Source organism: Humulus lupulus, chromosome 6 (genome assembly GCF_963169125.1).
Source record: "Humulus lupulus chromosome 6, drHumLupu1.1, whole genome shotgun sequence".
Lineage (NCBI taxonomy): Eukaryota > Viridiplantae > Streptophyta > Magnoliopsida > Rosales > Cannabaceae > Humulus > Humulus lupulus.
Window position 1 is genome coordinate 194,111,638 of NC_084798.1, and position 22,347 is coordinate 194,133,984.

General features: G+C 32.5%; 2 long non-coding RNA genes across 2 annotated transcripts; one reads left to right on the top strand and one right to left on the bottom strand.

Moving 5' to 3' along the window:
- The first annotated feature begins 3,121 nt into the window (after positions 1 to 3,121).
- Positions 3,122 to 6,652, top strand: LOC133784381 (uncharacterized). Its single transcript, XR_009871313.1, has 3 exons — positions 3,122 to 4,031; positions 5,792 to 5,832; positions 6,457 to 6,652. It is a non-coding gene; the product is annotated as an uncharacterized LOC133784381 (long non-coding RNA).
- A 12,860-nt stretch (positions 6,653 to 19,512) lies between these two features.
- Positions 19,513 to 22,301, bottom strand: LOC133782895 (uncharacterized). Its single transcript, XR_009870732.1, has 3 exons — positions 22,230 to 22,301; positions 21,846 to 21,931; positions 19,513 to 19,533 (listed from the first exon to the last, which is right to left on the bottom strand). It is a non-coding gene; the product is annotated as an uncharacterized LOC133782895 (long non-coding RNA).
- Positions 22,302 to 22,347: the final 46 nt, after the last annotated feature.

The window sequence follows — 22,347 nt, forward strand, 5'->3', positions numbered from 1 at the left end:
GTTGTATGTCCGGTGTCTCTGTGGAACCAACAATATTTACTGGAATCCCTCTTGGATTTTTGATTTCTCATCGGGTCCGGATGCCTAAAGGGGACCTGGTTTTCATTAGCTAGATATATGTTTTCCCGAGACTCATTGAGCTCGGTGTATACCTTATACATGGAGAAATACCTCTCCCCTTTCTTTTTCTTTCCTCCCTCAGCTTCGGGGTTACTTCCTTCGTTCTTTTTCCTCTTGGAGGGGTTCTCCGAGGTAGGCTTTGGTGCCGCTGGGTCCGCCGAGGTTGAGGCAGAGTTGATGTTTATCGTTGTAGTTTCGGACTGGGAGGTCGCTTTGTGCGTCGACCTCGCTTCCTCTACATTGACAAACCTCTGCGCTCATCTGTTAAACTCGGTTATTGACCTTACCGGTTTCCCATTCATGTCGTCCCAAAGGGCACTTCCCGGTAATACGCCAGCTCGGATAGCCATGAGGTGTCCACTGTCATCCACATCCCGAGCTCGGGCTACTTCCAGATTAAATCTTGTTAAGTAACTCTTCAATGTTTCGCCCGGTTGCTGCCGGACGTTAGTTAAGGTGGATGCTTCTGGTCTGACCCCTACCATTGCTCTGAACTGCTTCTTAAAGTCTTTAGACAACTGCTCCCATGAGGTTATTGAGTGTCTCTTATACTTTTCGAACCAACTTTTGGGAGGTCCTGCCAATGATGTTGGAAACAACATGCACCTGAGCTCGTAACCCACGTTACTGGCTCTCATGATAGTGTTGAACGTGCTCAGGTGACTACACGGGTCGGTCTTTCCTTCAAACGTAGGGACGTGAGGAATCCGAAAACCTTGAGGAAATTGAGTGTCAGAAATATGGGGAGCAAACGGCTCGAGCTCCTCATCAGAGTCCTCATATCGACCATTTCCTCGTTCATTCTTTAAAAGCCTAAAGGCTCTTTCGAGTTGATCGATTCTTTCTTGGACGGGGTTAGTAGGAGGTGCTGTCTAGAATTGACTGTCATTGATAGTGATTCCAGGCTCGCGTCTTCGCAAGGGATCTCTACGCTTATTCAAGCGATCCATCAGGTCCGGATTTGTTTGATCTTCATTCCCCCGACTCTGATTCAGATGATTTCGCAGGTCGAGATGATTCTTGTGACTTCCAGTATTCTTACGACCTCGGTCGTGTTTACTGACGGACCTGGTCTCTCCGGACTCATCACTGGTGAAACTCATTGCTCGGTTATTTCGCGATGGATTCTTTCCACGTCGCCTCATCTCCGCAGTGCGAGACCGAGACGTCTGACTTCTCTCAGATGGAGCGCCTCTCCGCTCCTGGAAAGTCTCTCTGTTTCCTTGTCTTTCCCCCGCACGCCCTTGATCCTGATCTCGAACAGGTTGAGCGTTTCTGTGTGGGGGCGAAGGATATCTTATGGGTGACGGAGGGAACCGTATAGGCGACGGTGGCTGCCACCCTTGTCGCGGCCTAGAGGGTCCAGAATTTGCCCGAGATGGGTCAGTTGCATTCGGTGCGCTCCTAGGTACCTGAGTCTGAGCCTCTGTAGGGGTTCGGTTATTTTCAGTTCCTGCAGGCACTTCTAGGCGGGTTAGCCGGGGCCCGAGTTCGAGTACTCCTCTGGGGCCTAGGTGGAGCGGATGGCTCTGCTGGTGCCGGAGGTTGAGTCGGCCTCCTTGTGGCAGCATCCTTTCGCAGACGCCCGCGGGGCCTCCGGGGAGGAACATGTACGTCCCTTGGAGGAGGGGCTTGGTTTTCGCGCGGAGGCGGGGGCTGAGCCACCTGCGCCTCTGCGGCTATCCTTGTCAACTCCTCATTCCGTTTGTTGGCTTCTGCCAACAGCTGCTTCAGTTGTCGGTTTTCAAGCTCCACAATAGGAACGTACCGCTCAAGATTGTAGTACATATCCTCATCTCTTGGTGGAGGAGGTGGTTCCCGGGAATCAGAGGACCCACTTCTCTCTTCAGCATCCGGGTTCTCTATTGGTTGTTTTCCAGGACGTCTTGGGTAATTTTCCTTAGGGGTGTTCTGATTGTTTGTGGCCATGACTTTCTCAGGGATGAATGCTTAAGGCTCTCAATGAAAGCACCAAACTGCTGACGCTGTTTTTCGTCAAACAATGAAAGAAGAGCACATAAACAATAACTGATGATGGCCAATTGAAATAAAACAATACAAACACACGATTTTTACGTGGTTCAGCAGTTAAATCTGCCTAGTCCACGAGTCTCTGTTATGAAACTCAAGATTATCTCTGAAAGATTCTTCAACATGAATTCTTCAGAGTTTTCTCTCAAGGTTCAGAATTTCGGTCCTTTACAATGGTGCATGGCCTCTCTATTTATAGAGAAGATCGAAGAATACTATCCCACATATTTTGGGTAGTTACTCTTTTTGTGTAAATCAAATAAATGGCTTTAAATGCCTATAATCAGATATAAAAGGAAACGTCCCCTGAAGACCACGGGACGTATAACTGACCAAATAATATCCCACGATTCTAGGGGATTTACAATAATAAATGAGGATTACATTTCGTATAGACATCACTTATATATATTCAAGGTGGTTATCAGGTATCTCCAAGGCTTTAGCTTTCCAGGTTTCTCGTCATCCTTCGAACTAGAGACACCTCCCGAGGTCACGTGGCTCTCGAGATTATATGTGCGTCGAGCTCGGGACCCCCGATCCGAAGTCATCCCTGAGGATGGATGCGTCTCCGGAGCTACCTTTCGAGATCATGATCATTCCGAGGTCACCATATTCGAGGTCGTCTATGTCCCGCAGGCTCGATATTTAATCCTGGAGCATATTTCCCATCTTATGAGTCCACTTATTTGTGAATCCAACTTTCGAGGTCATATTTAACATAGCTCGAAATCTAGGTGTAACAGAAGCCATGAAGATTTACAATAAATCAAGCAGCATAACACTATGAAAAATTCATATTTTTATCTTTGATAATGTATCACATGTTGACTTATTTTCTGAAGTCTAATGCATCAAAGAGAAATGTAGTGCACTAAAAAAATTTTTTTAGATTATTTAAATTTTGTGCTTTATTTGATTTAAATGTTAAGTGTGATGAATTGTTTTATTTAAGTATTGTTATTTTATTTAATTGTTTATTTGTTTTATTTGATTGTTTGTTATTTTATTTAATTGTTAGAAATGTTTTGGTTAATTAATTTAATAAGTGATTAATTGTGTAACATGTTATCTTACTATTAGTGTTACATTTTATTTAAGTGTGACAAATGAGGTATTTATGTGAGCTATGGTGGAATGCACTAAGGTGCATGATAGATAGTAATGCACCCTAGTAATTTAGTGTGTGCTAGTGCATGGTAGCATGGTGCACATGTGTAGATTTTCTACACATTTTAGGTTTCCTTATTTTAGATTTAATTGAGTAATTTATTTATAAAAAAAAAAAGAAGAAAAGAAAAGGGAAATGAGGAGTGGGCGTGTGACCTAGTGGGAATGGAATATTTCCTTAAAATGGTAAAAAAAAATCAAGACTTGAAGACCATGATCATTTGGGGATAGGCATGATCATATCTTATCTCTTTGTATATTTTTGAAATAAAGAAAAATCAAGGAAAATAAGAGAGAAATGGAAACTTACCTTAATATTGTTTGGGGAGACTTTATGAGAGGATTTGTGATAAAGGGGCTAAGAAAGGAGAGAAGAGCCATTGCTCTTGTGTGTGTGTGTGTGGCTGCCGTGACCTAGAGAGAGAGAGAGAGAGTGGCGTGTAGAGAGAGAGAGAGAGAGAGAGGAAGAAAGAAAGAAAGGAAGAAGGAAGAAGAAAGTGAAGAGGAACCCCCTAGAGTATGTCTTCTTGTTTTCTCTTTTACATAATCTTTTTATTTGATAATATGATTTTGATTGTGTTATTTTCTTGTGTGTGTTTGGGTCTTTCCTTCTCTTCATGGTGGCTTTCCCATAAAAACCCTAGGCTTGAACAAGGGTGTGGAGTTTGTGGTATTGATCTTTTGTGTTCTTGATTCTACAATCAAGAGAGGTAATGGTCTTTTCCTTAGCCTTATATTGTTTTTGGTGGGTTGTATATGAAGTTTTGCTAATGGTGCTAATGGTTGAATTTGGGTAGGATTGATGTATAGGATTTGGATTTTTGTGAGGGCATGATTTGTGTTTAAGGGTTGTGATGTTGATTTTGCTATGCATAAAAAAATTGTTATAATCTATGAACACTTGTAAGGTGATTTCGGCCTAGGTACACCCAAGGGTGTTCTTGATATGTTGTGTGATTTACAATATGTTTGATCCATGTTTTAGGATCTATGATATATGGGTAAGAGAATAAGTGGTAATCTTGATATTTTGATCATGAAATTTTGTTAGATGCATGTTATATTTTGAATGATTAAATTATGAGATGCATGAAAATAATGATAGAAATATGCTAGGTTAAAATAAGGCATATGTGAATATGGTATAAATTTACTATATGCTATTTTTATTGAAAAGGGTTTTGTTGGTTTTCATAGAATTGCAACAAATGATTTTAAAAGGATTCATGTGATTATGTTAGTAGAATCATGCATATTATAAGAGCATAATGAGATTATAGGCATGAATGATTTTATGTAATTTTTGAGACAAAGGTTGAGTTTTACAAAGAATTAAGCTTGCTGTTTTTTTTCAAATAATTGGGTAAAAGTTGATAAAAAGATGAGTTGCATGCATAAATAATGTTCTTGATGAATATGTTAATTTTTATGAAATTAAAAGAGGATTTTAAGTCTCATGTTATGATATTTTACTCAATTAATTTCCTACAGAATTTTTATTGAATTTCAAGAAAAAATTAGTTTGTAAAATTGAATATGGTGATTTTAATGATAAAAAAATGGTTGCTGGAATTTTGTAATAAAATGTGAAGTAAGTTTCACTAAAAATGAATTTGATTAATTCTTGGAATAAATTATTTTTCCTAAGTTATGGTAATATTGAAAAATGATATTTTAATGGTATGAATGCATATTTTGATAAATAATGATTTTTCTTTATTTTGATTGAGAAAAATATTTAAACTCTATTTATTTGTGATTTTTGAATAAAATAAATAGTGGCTGAAAGTTTGTTTTAAAAAGGTTAACAATTGTTATTAAATTGTCACATATGGGTTTTTACTACTTAGAAACTAAGTCTTAAATAAATTAAATCAAAATGTATTTTTCCACACTTAAAATATATTTTTCACATCATTTTTGTAACACAATAATAAAATATATTTTTCTAAAGAAACATGTTAAAAATAGGTATTTTAATTAAATCCAAGCTTGTTGGTTAATTTTTGGTAAATTAATATTTATTTAATGAAAATGTCACATATTTTATTTTGAGCTAAAATAAAATAAATTTATAAAATAAAATAAAATTTTTGAGAAATTTAATCAACTTAGAAATTTTAAGAAAAATAAAGCATGTAATATGTCTATTGCTTTTCAAACAATAAAAGCAAGAAATGTAGAATTATCGTTTTTGAAAAACGTCTTTATTACGCAACGTTCCCACGTATGCATGTTACATGCAAATCAACTTTTACGTCCAAAATCATGATTATTATTCAACTATGTAATTTTTATAAAGCAATCATGTTAGTAAAATGGGTAGAACGAGCATTATTCTTTTGGCGATAATTGCATGTTTTAGTGTAACTGTATTCATGAATGCATGGCCCATGCACACATGAGTTGTATGGAAGGGCAAAATAGTAATTTTATGAACCTAAGAAACGTTATTTTGATTATGATATAGGCTCGTTGAAAAGATTGTGAAATTCTTAGCTTGGACCTGAGGTAAGGAAGTTAGATAGATTTTATGATTTTATGCTATGAATGGTAAGGCTGTTATATGAATGAACTGTTATGAAATTATGAATGCCTTAATGTGATGATCTGTTGAATGTGATATGTGTATGGATGTTAGATACATCAAACAGAATACGATGTTAGATACATCAAACAGATTTCGATGCCAGATACATCGAACGAGTTACTAAGGACATTGAGACGTGACTCCTAGGGCGGACGCGCCGAGGTTATTCAAGGACCAGTGATCTCCTGTTTACCTCATAGGGTGACATGGACAACTAGCGTTCCATGCTCATCATGTATGCTGTATGTTGTGATATGATGATATGTCACATTTATGTTATGATATGTTGATATGTCACATTTATGTTATGATATGTTGATATGTCACATTTATGTTATGATATGTTGATATGTCACATTTATGTTATGATATGTTGATATGTCACATTTATGTTATGTTATGATGAAATGTTACGATTATGTTATGATATACCATAATGTTTTTAGATGAACGTTAGTATTTGGTTGTTTGTTGTTTTTCTTACTTGCTTATTTGCTTGTACTTCCTTACTAGGCTTTTAGCTCACCCCCTTACTTTCCTTCCAGGTAGCAAATAGGATTTCTCTATGGCACGCGTGGTGACGTGAGGAGTTCTTCATCATGGGGTGTATGGCGTGGGGCAATCCTATGGACGATAAAACGATCAACGTAGAACGCCATTTAAATTATGTTTTGTTTTAAGGGACTTTTTCCTAAATTATCAGTGGGACTCTGTTATTTAACTTAATTGGTTTTCTTTGAACTCTGCATAAAAACCTATGTTTTATTTTAAACTTATGGCGCCAACTTGCATGATTTTTAATAAGTCCCCCTGAGACTTTAATAATGGATGGTATTCTTTTATAAGCTATGTTATGCCACTATTTTGTAAGTATTAGTTTAGGGCGTTCTTTACAAAAAATATAAGAATTCATGATGAAATTGGCAATATAAAAATATTAGTCTTTTCATTTCCCCTTTGATTATATATCACATCAACTTATTTTCTGAAGTCTAGTGAATCAAAGGGGATTAGAATGACTCTTAATCACCATAGATTAAAAATAAAAGAGTCAAAAGAAGAAGATATATATCATTTTTATGAATCTTCACTTACCCTTGTAAAGCTTGAAGGAAGACTTTAGAATATGCAGTGTTTTTTTGTTGTCCAAAACCTCCAAAAAAAATTCAGTAACTATTCTGCTCTCTACCTTTTTATAGAGTATTTTATTTTATTATTTTTATTTTTAATAAAAACTCACTCAACGCAAAAGTGGTGGAAGTGGAGAAAATATCTATTTTATTTGCTCTTTCATCTTGACTGACTCATCCTTTTTTTTATATATATTATTATTATTTTAATAACTAAATATTCCTTTCAGGTTTTAAACAATTTATAAAGGAAATATTTATAACTGTAATAATAATTTGTTGCTCCTTTTTTTTCGTTCAACAGTAATCATTCTATCATCTCTATTATTGTTTAAGTCGGAAAGAAAATAATATTGCATTATGAAAATTGAAATTGAATGGGTTGAGAGAGAAATTGTCATGAAGAGAGGATGTTAATAGAGAAAGTGTTATTAAAAAAACAAAGAAAACGTTAACTAATGTGGATTGTGAGATTAAAAGAAAATGTTTAGAATATATATAAAATCATGAAGAGATATTTATAAATAATTTTATTAATTTAAATAATAACATTTTTTAAATATCTTATTTATATTTAAACTAATGTGTATTTAAATTAATTAAAAAAAAAGTAAACACGTATATTTTTAACAATATATATAATATTATTTATTTAACCTAACATGTTTTAAGAATCTAACATTCTTATAACACGTATATTGTTAAATAAATTGTATGGTAACAATCTGCAAAGAAAGAAATATTTATATATAATATTATTAATTTAAATAATAACATGACATATATTAATTAAAATCATAATATGAGATATTTCAACAACAATCTAAAATTGTAAAAATAATAACAAAAAAACCCACGGTATATTAATAATATTAGAATTGAAATATCTTATTAAATTAAACTCGTTAATATTCTATTAGAATATCTTATTAAATTAAACTCACGATATATTCTATTTGTGCTTCTTTGTTGTTTTAAATGGGGTATTTTCTCATTTTTTGGGTGCTTATTATTTAGACTTGTTATAATTGTCATAATGTTCATAAATAATAACAACAAATATCTATAACTAAAGTAAGTATATATGTACATATATAATAAAACCAAATATCTATAACAAAAGTATACATAATAATTAAATTAATTAAAAACAAGTGAAGGTAGCACTTGTTTAAATTTAAATTAGAAAGACTGCTTTGAAGTAGTTAAGAAGTAGTATAACAATTAAACACTATTGTAAAATCTATATTTGGAAATTTAAGATTTGACAAATATTTTTTATTTATTGTGTTTATTTTCGGTTATATGAAAAACAATATCCTTGATTTTATTGCTTTTAATTTATGATATTTATGTTATATTATTTTAAATAATATAATGTTACATTAAATAATGTGGCATAATGTGATTTGTCACACATTGTAATATATTATTGAGAGTCATAAAATTGGACACATGTATGTGCCCAAATGTGACATATTTTGGAGTTACAAAAACAGTTACAAATTTTTAACTCCCAAACATTATCCAATAAAGTGTAGATTTGATATTACACATTTTGATTTGAATTTCTCAAAGCCATAAGAGATATGGTTGTTAGAGATGTGATTTTAACTCGCATAATGTGTATGGAAGTTACAAAATCAAGTGGGAATGAATTCGGAATGTTTTGAAAAATATGGAAAATTGGCAGCCAGTGTTTATCAGGTTGCGACCCAAGAGGCAAAAAAATGTCGTGGGTCGCGACTAGTGTTTTTCAGGCCGCAGTCGGAGTGGCTGACAGCATTTTCCAAACATTGGTTTTATCCAATTTTGAACATTTTCAACTGCAAAGTAACTCCCAAATATCTATTTTAATTCCATAGACATCCAATTAATCATTGGTAACAACCATGGGGGTTGATGGAATTTGAAATTCAAAGGGTGTCTCAAAACTCTATAAATAGGAGCCTAATGCTCACTTGTATGACACACCATTTTCTATCCACAAAGCACTTGGCTGGAAAATACACCATAGAGGCTTGATAATTCCATAGAGCTATTTCCTTGAGAGATTCCTTAGTGCTTAGAGAATAGGGGGAAATAAGCTTTTGGACAAAGGTTTTGAACCTTGTTCAAGTTGGTGATCCCCACTACTCTACACTTTGGTTGTGTGAGAGTTTGTGTTCTTATTCTTGTTTTTTTCATTCTTTTGATTTTGTTGTCTTTATTTTATTTGTATAATCATTGTTTTGAGTTTGTAATCTTCTTCTTCTACATCTTTCTATTTACTTGTATTTTGAGCAATAGAGTTGTAACACTTGTTTAAATATTACCTTGTTTATTGTATTTTTTGCATAGAGTTGCATTTTGGTATTACCATTTCCATTGAACAATATGATATATTCTCTAACAATCAAAAGCTTATTTTCCTTTTCAATGGAAGGAGAATCCATAGAGATCTTGTGAGGATCCAACTTTGAAAAGATGGTAAGATAAGGTAATGTTCTTCTTTGGTTTTCTTAGGAGATTTAATGACTTTCATATAGTGATAGAAATGAGAAAGAATAAAATTTTATAAATGAGATTCATTGTTTTCTAGTATCATTTGCTTTTGCAAATATAGTAGTTAGATTAGAAGATAATTCAACATCTTGAGTTGTTGCTATATGTGATTAATTAACATATTGTGTAAATAATCTAGTAGATTATTGGGTAATATGCTAGCATTTTATATAATTGTCTTATTATGTGATAATGAGAAATTATTAGAATGACAATTTTATGAGTTTTATATGATATATATAAATGGAAGACTTCTCAATGGTTGCTACCCAAAAATGAGTACTAATAATTATGATGATGTGGCAATATGGTGACATGGTATAGCAAGTCAACAAGAGGTCATTTTTATTAATTTAGTTATTATTTTATCATAATTAATCTTTAAAAAGAAATTTAAACTTTATATAGAAATTGACATAATTTTAAACCATTCTCAAATCTCGCCGTCATTCAGTTCCATGGCTCTAAAGAGGTCTTTCTCTCCGATCACCATGATGTTCAGAGTGCGAATACTATTGAGGGGAAGTGTAGGGTCCACAGTTTTAAGAACTATATGTTAGGATTATAAAATTACACTTACAGTAACACAGTATTCAACAGTAGTATTTAACCCAATTTCCCAGAACTTAATCGTGTTACTAATAGTGAATAAATGATAAACCCTAAAACATGTTTCTATAAAACCTTTGCTAAATTAAAGAAAAAAAATGAACATAATAGCGGAAGCACTAACCTGAAGTCATTGATGGAGATTGAATCAAGGCAACTGATCTTCCAAGAAAATCAGTTTCTCTCTCTGTGTATTTCTCTGTGATGGGGAAGAAGAGAATACGAAATAATACGTTTCTTGGGGATCACTACCTATTTAAATAATAAACTGATTATTAAATCAATTTTGGATATTTATAATTTGCCCCCTCATCAAATTATAAATACAACTTATGGTATCTACACATTATTTCCATGACATTTTAATACCTATGATACTTATAACATAATTGGTCACTTTATTTTTGTATCAAACTTTATAATAGCAGTATACATTAATACATATGTGCCCATAATAGGATTTTTAATCTAACAATTTCCCACTTGGGCAACATATGTTTCCTTATAAATGTATAACTTTATGAGCTCAAAATTTGCTATCATATAAAGATATTCTTTAACAATCTTGTCCATCAGCCATATCCATATAGGATCAAAGCGGTCTTTGTCATATTAATCATGACTAAACCCATCAATGGTCACATATACAAATACAGTCAAATGACATAGATCAATCATGGATGTGTAGCATGGAAATTACATGCCATGTGAACCAAACATGCCTATTTCCAACTGGTCCTACTTAAACTTTAGTGAGGTCAGAATCAAACATGACAAAAAACAGAGTGAATAAACTGAATACTTCATTCTGATCAGAAAATAACTAAATACATAAATGTCTGAAGCAAATATAAAGCAAATAAAATACAAACTCCCACTAAATCATGATATCCTCAAACAATACAACACCCATATGAGCAGTATGCCCATGAAAGACCTTGGGTGGCAATCCCTTTGTGAGTGGATCCGCTATCATGGAGTTTGTCCCAATGTGCTCTATGGATATCCGTCCACTCTGTACTCTCTCTTTCACAACTAGGAACTTTATGTCAATATGCTTTGACTTTGATGAGCTCCTATTGTTGTTGGAATACAACACTGCTGAATTATTGTCACAAAATAACTTGAGTCGTCTTTCTACATTCTCCAAAATGCGCAGCCCAGTGACAAAGTTACGTAGCCATATTCCATGATTTTATGCCTCATAGCATGCTACAAATTCTGCCGCCATTGTGGAAGAAGCTACAAGTGTTTGTTTGACACTTTTCCAGGATATAGCTCCTCCAGCTAACAGATAAATATAACCTGATGTAGACTTTCTGCTATCTTGGCACCCAGCGAAATCAGAATAAGAATACCCTACAACCTCCAAACGATCTGATTTCCCATATGTGAGCATATAATGTTTTGTTCTCTGGAGATATCTCATAACCCTCTTGGCTGCTATCCAATGGTCCATACCAGGATTGCTTAAATATCTACCTAACATGCCAACAATATACGCTATATCTGGACACGTACATACTTGAGCATACATTAGACTCCCAACAGCTGATGCATACGGAATCTTTTGCATTTCTTGAATTTCAAGGTTAAATTTAGGGCATTGACTAAGACTGAATTTGTCTCCTTTAGCAACAGAGGTATCACCTGGTCTACAATCTTGCATGCCAAATCTTTTAAGCACTTTATCGATATAGCCTTTGTGTGATAATCCAAGAATACCCCGAGAACGGTCTTGATGTATCTGAATTCCTAATACAAAAGAAGCATCGCCAAGATCTTTCATCTCAAAATGCTTAGATAGAAATCTCGTGGTTTCATGCAATAAGCCTATATCATTAGTGGCAAGCAATATGTCATCGACATATAGAACCAAGAATATATATTTACTCCCACTGAACTTATGATATACACAATCATCAACAACATTCATCTCAAAACCGAATGAGATAATTACTTGATGAAACTTGTGATACCATTGGCGAGAAGTTTTCTTGAGTCCATAGATAGATTTTGTCAATTTGCAAACCATGTTCTTTGGGTCTCCTGACACAAAGTTTTCTGGTTGCACCATATAAATTGTCTCATCAATGTCGCCATTGAGAAATGCTGTCTTAACATCCATCTGATGTAACTCAAGATCGAGATGAGCAACAAGTGCCATAATTGTCTTAAAAGAGTCTTTCGATGAAACTGGTGAGAAAGTCTCTGTAAAATCGATGCCTTCTTTTTTAGTATAGCCTTTTGCTACAAGACGTGCTTTATACCTCTCTACATTACCATTTACATCCCTCTTGGTTTTAAATATCCATTTACAACCAATTGGTTTTGCACCTTCCGGTAATGGGACAAGTTCCCAAACTTTATTGTCTTGCATGGACTTGTACTCCTCATTCATGGCATCCATCCACTTTTGAGAGTTAGAAATTTTTATGGCCTGATGAAAGTTGATTGGGTCATCTTTCACCAATCCATTGTCATCCTCATGTTCTTGGAGAAATACAATATAATCATCTAAAATAGCACTTCTTCTTTCTCTCACGGACCTCCTTAATGACACCAGTTCTTGAGGTTGTTGAGTTTGTTCTTCTGGAGCAATTACCTCATTTTCATTTGGGGTTTGTTGAGGTTCCATATTCACTTTCTGATCAATGATAGGTGTAGGAACCTGAATATTGTCAAAAGTGATAGCAGAAATTGGGTTTGAATCCAATTCCTCTTCAAAAGAAATATCTCTCACCTTATTTCTCCCCCCAAACTCAACATCCTCGAAAAATGTTGCAGTACCCGTCTCAAAAATATTTTTAAGTGTGGGATCATAAAACTTATAGCCCCTAGATCGATCAGAATAACCAATAAAGTAGCTGCTCACTGTTTTGGAGTCCAATTTCTTTTCATGTGGCCTATAAGGCCTTGCCTTAGCTGAACATCCCCAAATGTGAAAGTGCTTTAAACTAGGCTTTCGGCCTGTCCAAAGCTCATAAGGTGTTTTTGCAACTGCTTTAGTTGGTACTCTGTTTAGAATGTAAGCTGCTGTCTTTAATGCTTCTCCCTAGAGAGACTCAGGTAAGGTAGAATGAACAATCATGCTCCTTACCATATCCTTAAGAGTCCTATTGAGTCTTTCAACTACACCATTCATGCTAGGTGATCCTGGTATGGTGTACTGTGGGACAATACCGCATTCCTCTAGGAATTTTGCAATCATCTGGGACGTTGTTTGCCTGAGCCATCATATCTACCGTAGTACTCACCACCACGATCGGTTCTGACGTTTTTAATCCTTTTGTTGAGTTGATTCTAAACTTCAACTTTATAAGCTTTGAACACATCCAGAGACTATGACTTTTCATGAATGATATATAGGTACCCATAACATGAGTAATCGTCTATGAATGATATGAAATATTGTTGACCATTCCATGATGCTGTAGGGAATGGCCCACAAATATCTGTATGAATCAATTCTAAGACATCTGTAGATCTGTTGGCACCTAATCTCTTAGTTTTGGTCTGTTTTCCCTTGATACAATTGACACAAACATCAAAGTTTGTGAAGTCAAGAGACTCTAAAATGCCATCTTCCACAAGACGCTCAACTCTACCTTTTGAGATATTACCTAAGCGCTTATGCCATAATGACGCTGAATTTTCCTTATTTAATTTGCGTTTAGTACCACGTGATTCCACATGCAAGGTTTCATTATAGGATGCAATTGTTTCTAGCAAATAAAGGTTGTCATAAGCATTCAAGTAACCAGTTCCAACAACATTTGTATTTAAAGACAAACTAAATTGATTGTTTCCAAAAGAACAACAATATCCAAATATGTCCAATAATGAAACAGAAACTAAATTCCGTCTAAAAGACGGTACAACAAAAGTGTCTTTTAAATCAAAATAAAAACCAGTTCCTAATAACAACCTAAAATGCCCAATAGCTTCAACTTCTACCGATTGTCCATCGCCCACAAAGATGTGTCTTTCACCATCACTTGGCTTTCGGTAGCTCAGGCAACCCTACATAGAAACACTTATGTGAGTAGTAGCACCAGAATCTATCCACCAAGTGTTTCTAGGTACTAAAGATAAATTAACCTCAGAGCAGACCAAAGTAAGAAACATACCTTTCTTTTCACGCCATGCGTGATATTTTGTACATTCCTTCTTCACATGTCCAGTCTTGCCACAAAAGAAACAACCTGTTGGCTCCTTATGTTGTTTCTTTTGCACTAGACCCTTAGCAACTTCATTCTCATGCTTTCTTTTCTTGCCCTTATCCTTAGAGGCACTGGCCAAGTGAGCCCTTTCAGTTTTATCTTGCTTCAACCTTTCTTCCTCTCGCACACAATGAGAAATGAGCTCGTTTAGAGTCCATTTCTCCCTTTGACAGTTATAACTGACTTTGAACTGATTAAAATGTGCAGGAAGAGATACCAAAACCATAAGAACAAGCAAATCCTCAGAGAGCTCGATCTTTAATGCCTTAAGTTTTGAAGCAATTTGGTACATTTCCATAATGTACTCCCTCACATTTCCTCGACCCTTATACTTCATGGACATCAATGAAGCCAGAAGTGAAGTCATTTCAACCTTATCGTTTCTAGCGAAACGTTTCTCAATTGCATTGAGGAAATCCTTGGCCTTAGTGATCTCTTCAGTTTCAGTGCCCCTAAAGGCTTCTAGAATACATTGTTGCATGATCATTAGACTCATGCAATTAGAACGGTCCCACCTCTCAAAATCCAATTTTTCGTCAGGAGTGCTTTCTGCAGTGAGAGGTGAAGGTTGTTCTTGCCTTAATGCATAACCTAATTCCATGCAACCAAGATTTACAAGTAATTTCCCTTTCCAATCCTTGAAATTTGTCCCATTAAGCATGGGAATAGAGTTAATGTTGGCAGTTATTGTGGCAGGGTTAGATAAACTAGCTGAACATAATATACAAAATAACAAAACAAGCCCACATAAGAATCCATATAAAACAAACAAATTCAAATAATGGTTAATGGTTAATCCCATCTCAAGATACCAAACACAACATTAATATCAAGTCTTTAGACAGTAATATTAATTGTAAGCGGTACTCTTGTTGTAGCAATCAAATATTAACAATAAATCATGTTAAACAATATGTCAATCTTTGGATAAACATAATACTTACATAAAAAACCTTATAATTGTTACATATTTAACACTACAAATATGCATGAAACTCTGCCAAATATTAACTTACCTTTGGGTCAACTAATAAATGCATGAATTGCATACACATAACTATCTAGATATTTTAATTAAATTAATCTACACAAAAGAGATCACTTTGGTGATATTTTATTTAAATTAATTAATTTAAATTATAGATATTTTTGATAAAATCCAAAACCAAAACCAAATATAAATTTAATTGTTAGTGTATTATTAATTTTATTATATATATATAATAAAATAAAAATAAAATTCAATATATATATGTTCTAACAAACATAACAAAAAAAACATTATGTATGTTTTTTTTATTTCGTATATACATATATATATTCATGTAAAAAAAAAAAAAAACTGTTAAACGTTAAACAGAAATCAGTTTTTTTTTATTTTTATTTTTTACGATTCAGTCTTTATATATATAAATATATAACTATATATATAAAATAAAAAAACTTAAACTTAATCGTAAACAAAAAGGTAAACAGAATTTTGATCGACAAAATCAAATCTTTAATAATTTTCTTCAGAAAATCTCCAAATTTCTTTGAACAAAAACATCAAATCTTCAATAATCTAGCAAAGGTGGCTCTGGTACCACTTGTTAGGATTATAAAATTACACTTACAGTAACACAGTATTCAACAGTAGTATTTAACCCAATTTCCCAGAACTTAATCGTGTTACTAAAAGTGAATAAATGATAAACCCTAAAACATATTTCTATAAAACCTTTGCTAAATTAACGAAAAAAAATGAACATAATAGCGGAAGCACTAACCTGAAGCCATTGATGGAGATTGCAACAAGAATGATGGAGATTGAATCAAGGCAATTGATCTTCCAAGAAAATCAGTTTCTCTCTCTGTGTATTTCTCTGTGATGGGGAAGAAGAGAATACGAAAGAATACGTTTCTTGGGGACCACTACCTATTTAAATAATAAACTAATTATTAAATCAATTTTGGATATTTATAATTTGCCCCCTCATCAAATTATAAATACAACTTGTGGTATCTACACATTATTTCCATGACATTTTAATACCTATGATACTTATAACATAATTGGTCACTTTATTTTTGTATCAAACTTTATAATAACATCATACATTAATACATATGTGCCCATAATAGGATTTTTAATCCAACACTATACTAAGCTAGACGCAGTGGGAAACGAAGACTTCTACTCGATGACAGATTGGGGAAGGAGCTTAAGCCTTTTGAGCTTCGACAAACAATCAACAATGTTCTTCTAACCCCCTCTTATAGAGTTTCCAAAATTATTGGCGATGGTGAAAACTGCAAGTGTGGCGGTTGTGCACCAAATTTTCTTGTAAGATTATTAAAATTTTGTGATTTATTTTATTTAAGTGTTAAGTGTGATGAATTATTTTATTTAAATGTTGTTTATTTTATTTAGTTGTTGTTTGTTTTACTTGATTGTTTGTTATTTTATTTAATTGTTAGAATTGTTTGTAGAATATTTTTATGAAATTACTTGTTAAATAATATGTATTTATTTTATTTTTAAAAAAATGTGATTATGTGAGATTTGGTTGAATGCACTAAGGTGCATGGTAGATAGTGATGCACCCTAGTGATTTAGTGTGTGCAAGTACATGGTAATAAGATGCACATGTGTGGATTTTCTACACATTTTATAATTTCCATTTATTTGATATAATTGAGTAATTTAAAATAAATAAAAGAGAAAAAAATAAAAAAAATAAAAAGGGGAAATGGGAAGTGATGGACGGTTTGGGTAGGAAAAGGAAATGGTTTATTTCCTTTATATTTTTCAATCAATTAAGAGATGATTTTGGGGAATTTTAGCACATATTGGGTAAGGGAAAATTTGACCATTTTAATTCAAATAAATCAATCTTTATTATAAAGGATTTTAGGCTTAATTGGATGAGTGAATTAGGGAAATTAGCATCAAATTTGGTGATGGCTTTATGGGAAAAATAGGAGTTAAAAGGGGACATGAAGAAAAAAGGGCCATTTGGCCGTGGCTTAGAGAGAGGATAGAGAGAGAGGGAGTGGCGTGCTAGAGAGAAGTGGGCTGCCATTTCTAGAGAGAAGGAGAAGAAGAAGAAAGGAAGAAGAAGAAGAAGAAGGGTTCAAGCTAGGGTAAGGTTTTCGATTGTTTTTCCTTATGATTAATCTAGTATTGTGATTGGGTTGTCTCTAAATTTTGTTCATCTTCTTCTCCATCTTGATTATTCAAAATATACAACCCCTAGGGTTTGAGCAAGGAGGTGCATCTAGATTGGATTCTTGATTTCTATCAATAGAGGTATTGAAATCCCCTAAATTTTTGTGATTATTAGTTTTCATGAGTAAAATCTTAGAGGTATTATGGTTAAAAGGGATTTGTGTTTTGGGTAGGAAAATAGGTACTTTGTGTTCTTGATATCTTATTGATAGTGAGTTGTTTGATTTGCATGAAGGGTATTATGGTTTAATGTATAAAAGGTTTTTGATGTTGATTTTCTATGTATAATGATTAGTGGTAATTTATGAATGCAAATATGGGGATTTCGGCCTAGGTATACCTAAGGATCATCTTTATATTTTGTTTTATGTTTTGTGATTTTCAATATATTAGATCCATGTTTTAGGACCTATGTAATTTGGATAAAATGATAATTGGAAATCTTGATATTTTGATCCATGAAATTTTTATAGGATGCATATGATATTGTGAAAGAATAAATTATAAGATGCATGAAAATAATGATAGAAACATGTTAGGTTTAATATAAAGGCATATATGAATAATGGTGTTTATGTATTAATGTATGTTGTTGTTATTGTCTGTTGGATTCATGTATTAATTCATTGAAATAGAAAAAAGTTTTATAAGGTTGCATATGAATATGTGTTAGTGATATTCTTAGAATTATTTGTATAATAAGAGCATGATATAGGATTTTGGACATGTATGATTTTATGTGAAATTTTTGAGAGCCATGAGATAAAAGATGAATTTCATGAGTAATTATGCTTGCTGATTTTTGTAAATAATTGTGTAAAAGTTTGGTGAAAAAATGATTTGCCTGCATAAGTAATGTCCTTAATGCTATGTTGATTTTATGAAATTAAAAAGGGTATTTTAAGTCACAATAAAATGATATTTTACTCAAATAAATACCTACAGAATTTTTATTATATTTTTAGAAAAATATGAGGTTTTAAATTCAATATGGTGATTTTTAATAATAAATATGATTGCTGGAATTTTTGTAAAAAAAATGTGAAGTGTGTTTCAATAAAATGAATTTGATTAGTATTTGAAATAAAATTAATACCCTAAATTGTGGTAATATTAAAAATGATATTTTTAACATGGTATGAGTGTATATTTTAGTAGTTATGATTTTTCTTTATTTTGATTAAGGGAAATATTGAATTCAATTTATTTGTGATTTTTAAAGAAATAAATGGTAGCTGAAAGTTTAGTTTAAAAGGTTTAAAATGATTAATTAATTGTCACTTATGAATTTATGTTACATAATCTACAAGAAAAAATGCTTTTAATAACACCGAAAATGTGTTATCAAAACATACGATAACACTTTCTGATGTATTCAGACTGACTATGTTATCGTAGGTTAGGATACTTTACATAACACTTTATCAGTGTTATACATATGTGTTATTGTACTGTCAACGATAACACAATTTCTATGTTATTTTAATATATAGATAAGTGTTTAATTATGTTATTTATAGTCGATTATATAACACATTTTTGTGTTATACTACACTTTAGTATAACACATTTTTTGTGTTATGCTATACTTTAGTATAACACATTATTTGTGTTATATAATGAAGTTTGCATAACATAATTCTTTGCATAAAAAGTGTTATTGTAATAGATATTATAACTCAATTTTCGTATTATTGTTATATTTAGATATGTTTAAATTCTAATTATATATTTTATTTATATAACACTAATTTATTCTATTATATTTTAATTTTTTTTATATAATTAAAATTAGACTTCTAATATATACTAGCATCATCAAATGAACTTGATTTTCAAATAACAAAAAGTAAGAACATTTAACATTAAATTAACAATCCACAATTTAGTTTAAAACATTCAACACTGTCATTGATAACTCTATAAAAATAGAGTTATTTAACTCTTTTTGTGCATTAAAATAGTTTTGTTCTCAAGTATTTTTAGTTAAATTTAGTGATTTTTAATTAGTTTTATTTAGTTTTTAATAAATATTAATTTTGACATTATTTAGTTTCCTATCTATAATTATTAATCTCAATTTTGTGTAATTTTAGGAGCTTAAATGGAAATATTGAAATTAAAGGAGATTAAAGAACAATTGATGCTTCATTCAAAGTCTATGTACTCACCAAAAGCCCAAATTGATTAGTGGTTATTTTAATTGGATACATTTCCAATTGGATTGGGCTCATGTCTAATGGACTTTATTTGAGATATCTTTAAATCAAAAGAAAGAAGAAAGAAAAAGAAAAAAAAAGAGATAAAAGATGGGCCATCACGTATTGGGCTTTGGAAAAGGGAATTGACAAAATGAGACCTTACATCATATATGTGTATATATGTGATGAAGGAAAGCAAATGGGCCACGTGATTAGCCTTGGGCATTGCAACCAAGGGTATCATATGCATATGATATATATATATATATATCATCAAAGGAAAAGAAGGGGCGGCTGCTACAGAGGGGACGCCGACAAAAAGCAACCAGAGAAAAAGAGAACAATGAAGAAAAAGAAAAAAAAAAGAAAAAAGAAGAGAAAGTTTATTTGAGTGTTATTTAGGGTTTTAGTTTTGCACTTTAATTTTGAGATTGGCAAATTTTCAAAGGAAGAAGAAGAGGAATTTGGAAGAAAAACTTAGAGTCTTGTGACAACTCTAAATTGGGTTTTTATTTCTATCTTTCTCTCTCTTTCAATTTTGTAATTTTTTCACAATTTATTATGAGCTAAACTTTTGAGACTTGAATGGTTAAAGTCCCCTTTTTCACGTATTTCAAGTTTGAATGTATATTTACGTAAATTCACCATTGATCATTCAAGTGTTGTTCATGATTATTGTTTGTTGTTGTTTGGCCAACAATGGCAGATTATTAAGCTAGATTTAATACTGGAAAGGTTAAATCTAGTAGTTGGTACTTGAATGATGCAAGAGAACACCCATTTTCTAGGTTGTTCTTACTAAGTAGAATAGGGATATTTTACTACCTTGCATAACTTTGAGAATTGATGCTTAAATTATGTTCGTGAATCTGATTTAATATAGGAATATATTGGGTTAGATGATAGAACTTATTTCATGAGTTTTGGAAAAATCTCATGGGCTTGTAAGGAATTCTAGTTAACTCTGTGCGTTTTGTTGAAGTAATGCTGTAACAACTGGGCAGATAAAACATAGGGGGTATTTAGCTATTCAAATCTATCATTCCTTAAATACTTTTTCTTGCAGTTAATTTTCCAGCGTTTGTAGCAATATTTTAATCTTGATTCAAGTTTAATCATTTTATTTTAGTTTACAACATCCAATCTATTTATTTTCTTAAAATTCCAAATTATTAAATAATTGGTTTTACATTAAATTTGACTTGCAATCCCTGTGGAGACGATCTTACTTATCACTTTATTACTTGTTTGACGATTGCGTGCACTTGCGTATACAATTTTCACAACAGTCATCAACAACAAAATATTATTTAAGTATTCAAGGATTCTAAAAGTTACTACTTTCAACACAAATAAATAAACAAAGTTACTACTTTCAAGGAGTCTTAAGTATCCTTTTATACTTCACTTGTCACATCTGCAAAATAAACAAAGAAATATTTTATTGTTATTATCTAGCATCACAAATTACTTCAAGAAAAATGCTATGGAAATTATATTCAAAAAAGGACACCACATACAAAATAATGGATTCACAACTACACCAAAGCAAACAAAAACCATTATACTTCGAAACTACTCGGAAATGAGCCTTTTACTTAAGAGTGTCAAAAACCATAATTTCCAAGTCTCCACATAAGATATAAAGGAAATACTAGCAATTTTTTCCTTTTTTGGTTTCATCAGGTTATGACAGGTGAGCAAAAGAAACAATTAACTGAAGTCGCACAAAATAGATTAGCATTTGCTAGTTTGGTAAAGTTGAGTCCTATTGAATATATGTAGTCTAAGCTAAACCCATGATAATATAATATCATTTCCTCTCAACAATGCAAGAATAAGCAACAAGTTTTGCTATTCTATTGATATGAATCATGATGAGAAATTGATTCTTATTATTGAAAATGAACCAAGTGATGAGTACAATTGGGTTAGCCAATTAGCTTTATTTATAAGCTGGCTAGCCGATTAGGAGAATTCAATCAAGATAAGCTCAAAAACAATTACAGGTCTTACATGAGCTCAAGAACAAGTGAAGAAGCTCCCCCGCCACCGTTGCATATGACACCAACCCCGTACTTTCCCTTTTTATGTCTCAATACCTACAACAACATTATTCTTATTTCAGAAATTCCAAGTAAAATATATCAGAGAGAGCATAGTTACCAATGTCTCTTTTATTCCACAGCTAAACTCTCAACATAAATTTAAAAGAATAAATGACAAACACGAGATCACTTCACATGAGTATATGTAGAAAGCATAAGCTTATAGATATGACCACGAACTATGACTTTAGATCATTAAGAAAACATGTAAACAAAACCAGAGAACTATATAAATGATATTAGAATGTCAAACTAGGTATGCATTGCAAGAGAAGGGAAGCTTATAGATTACCCCTAACAATGTGACCAAGATACGAGCTCCATTGCATCCTAATGGGTGTCCCAATGATACAGCCCCACCATGTGTTCATGTATATGTGTGAAAGAGAGGAAAGAAACGATAGAGAAGT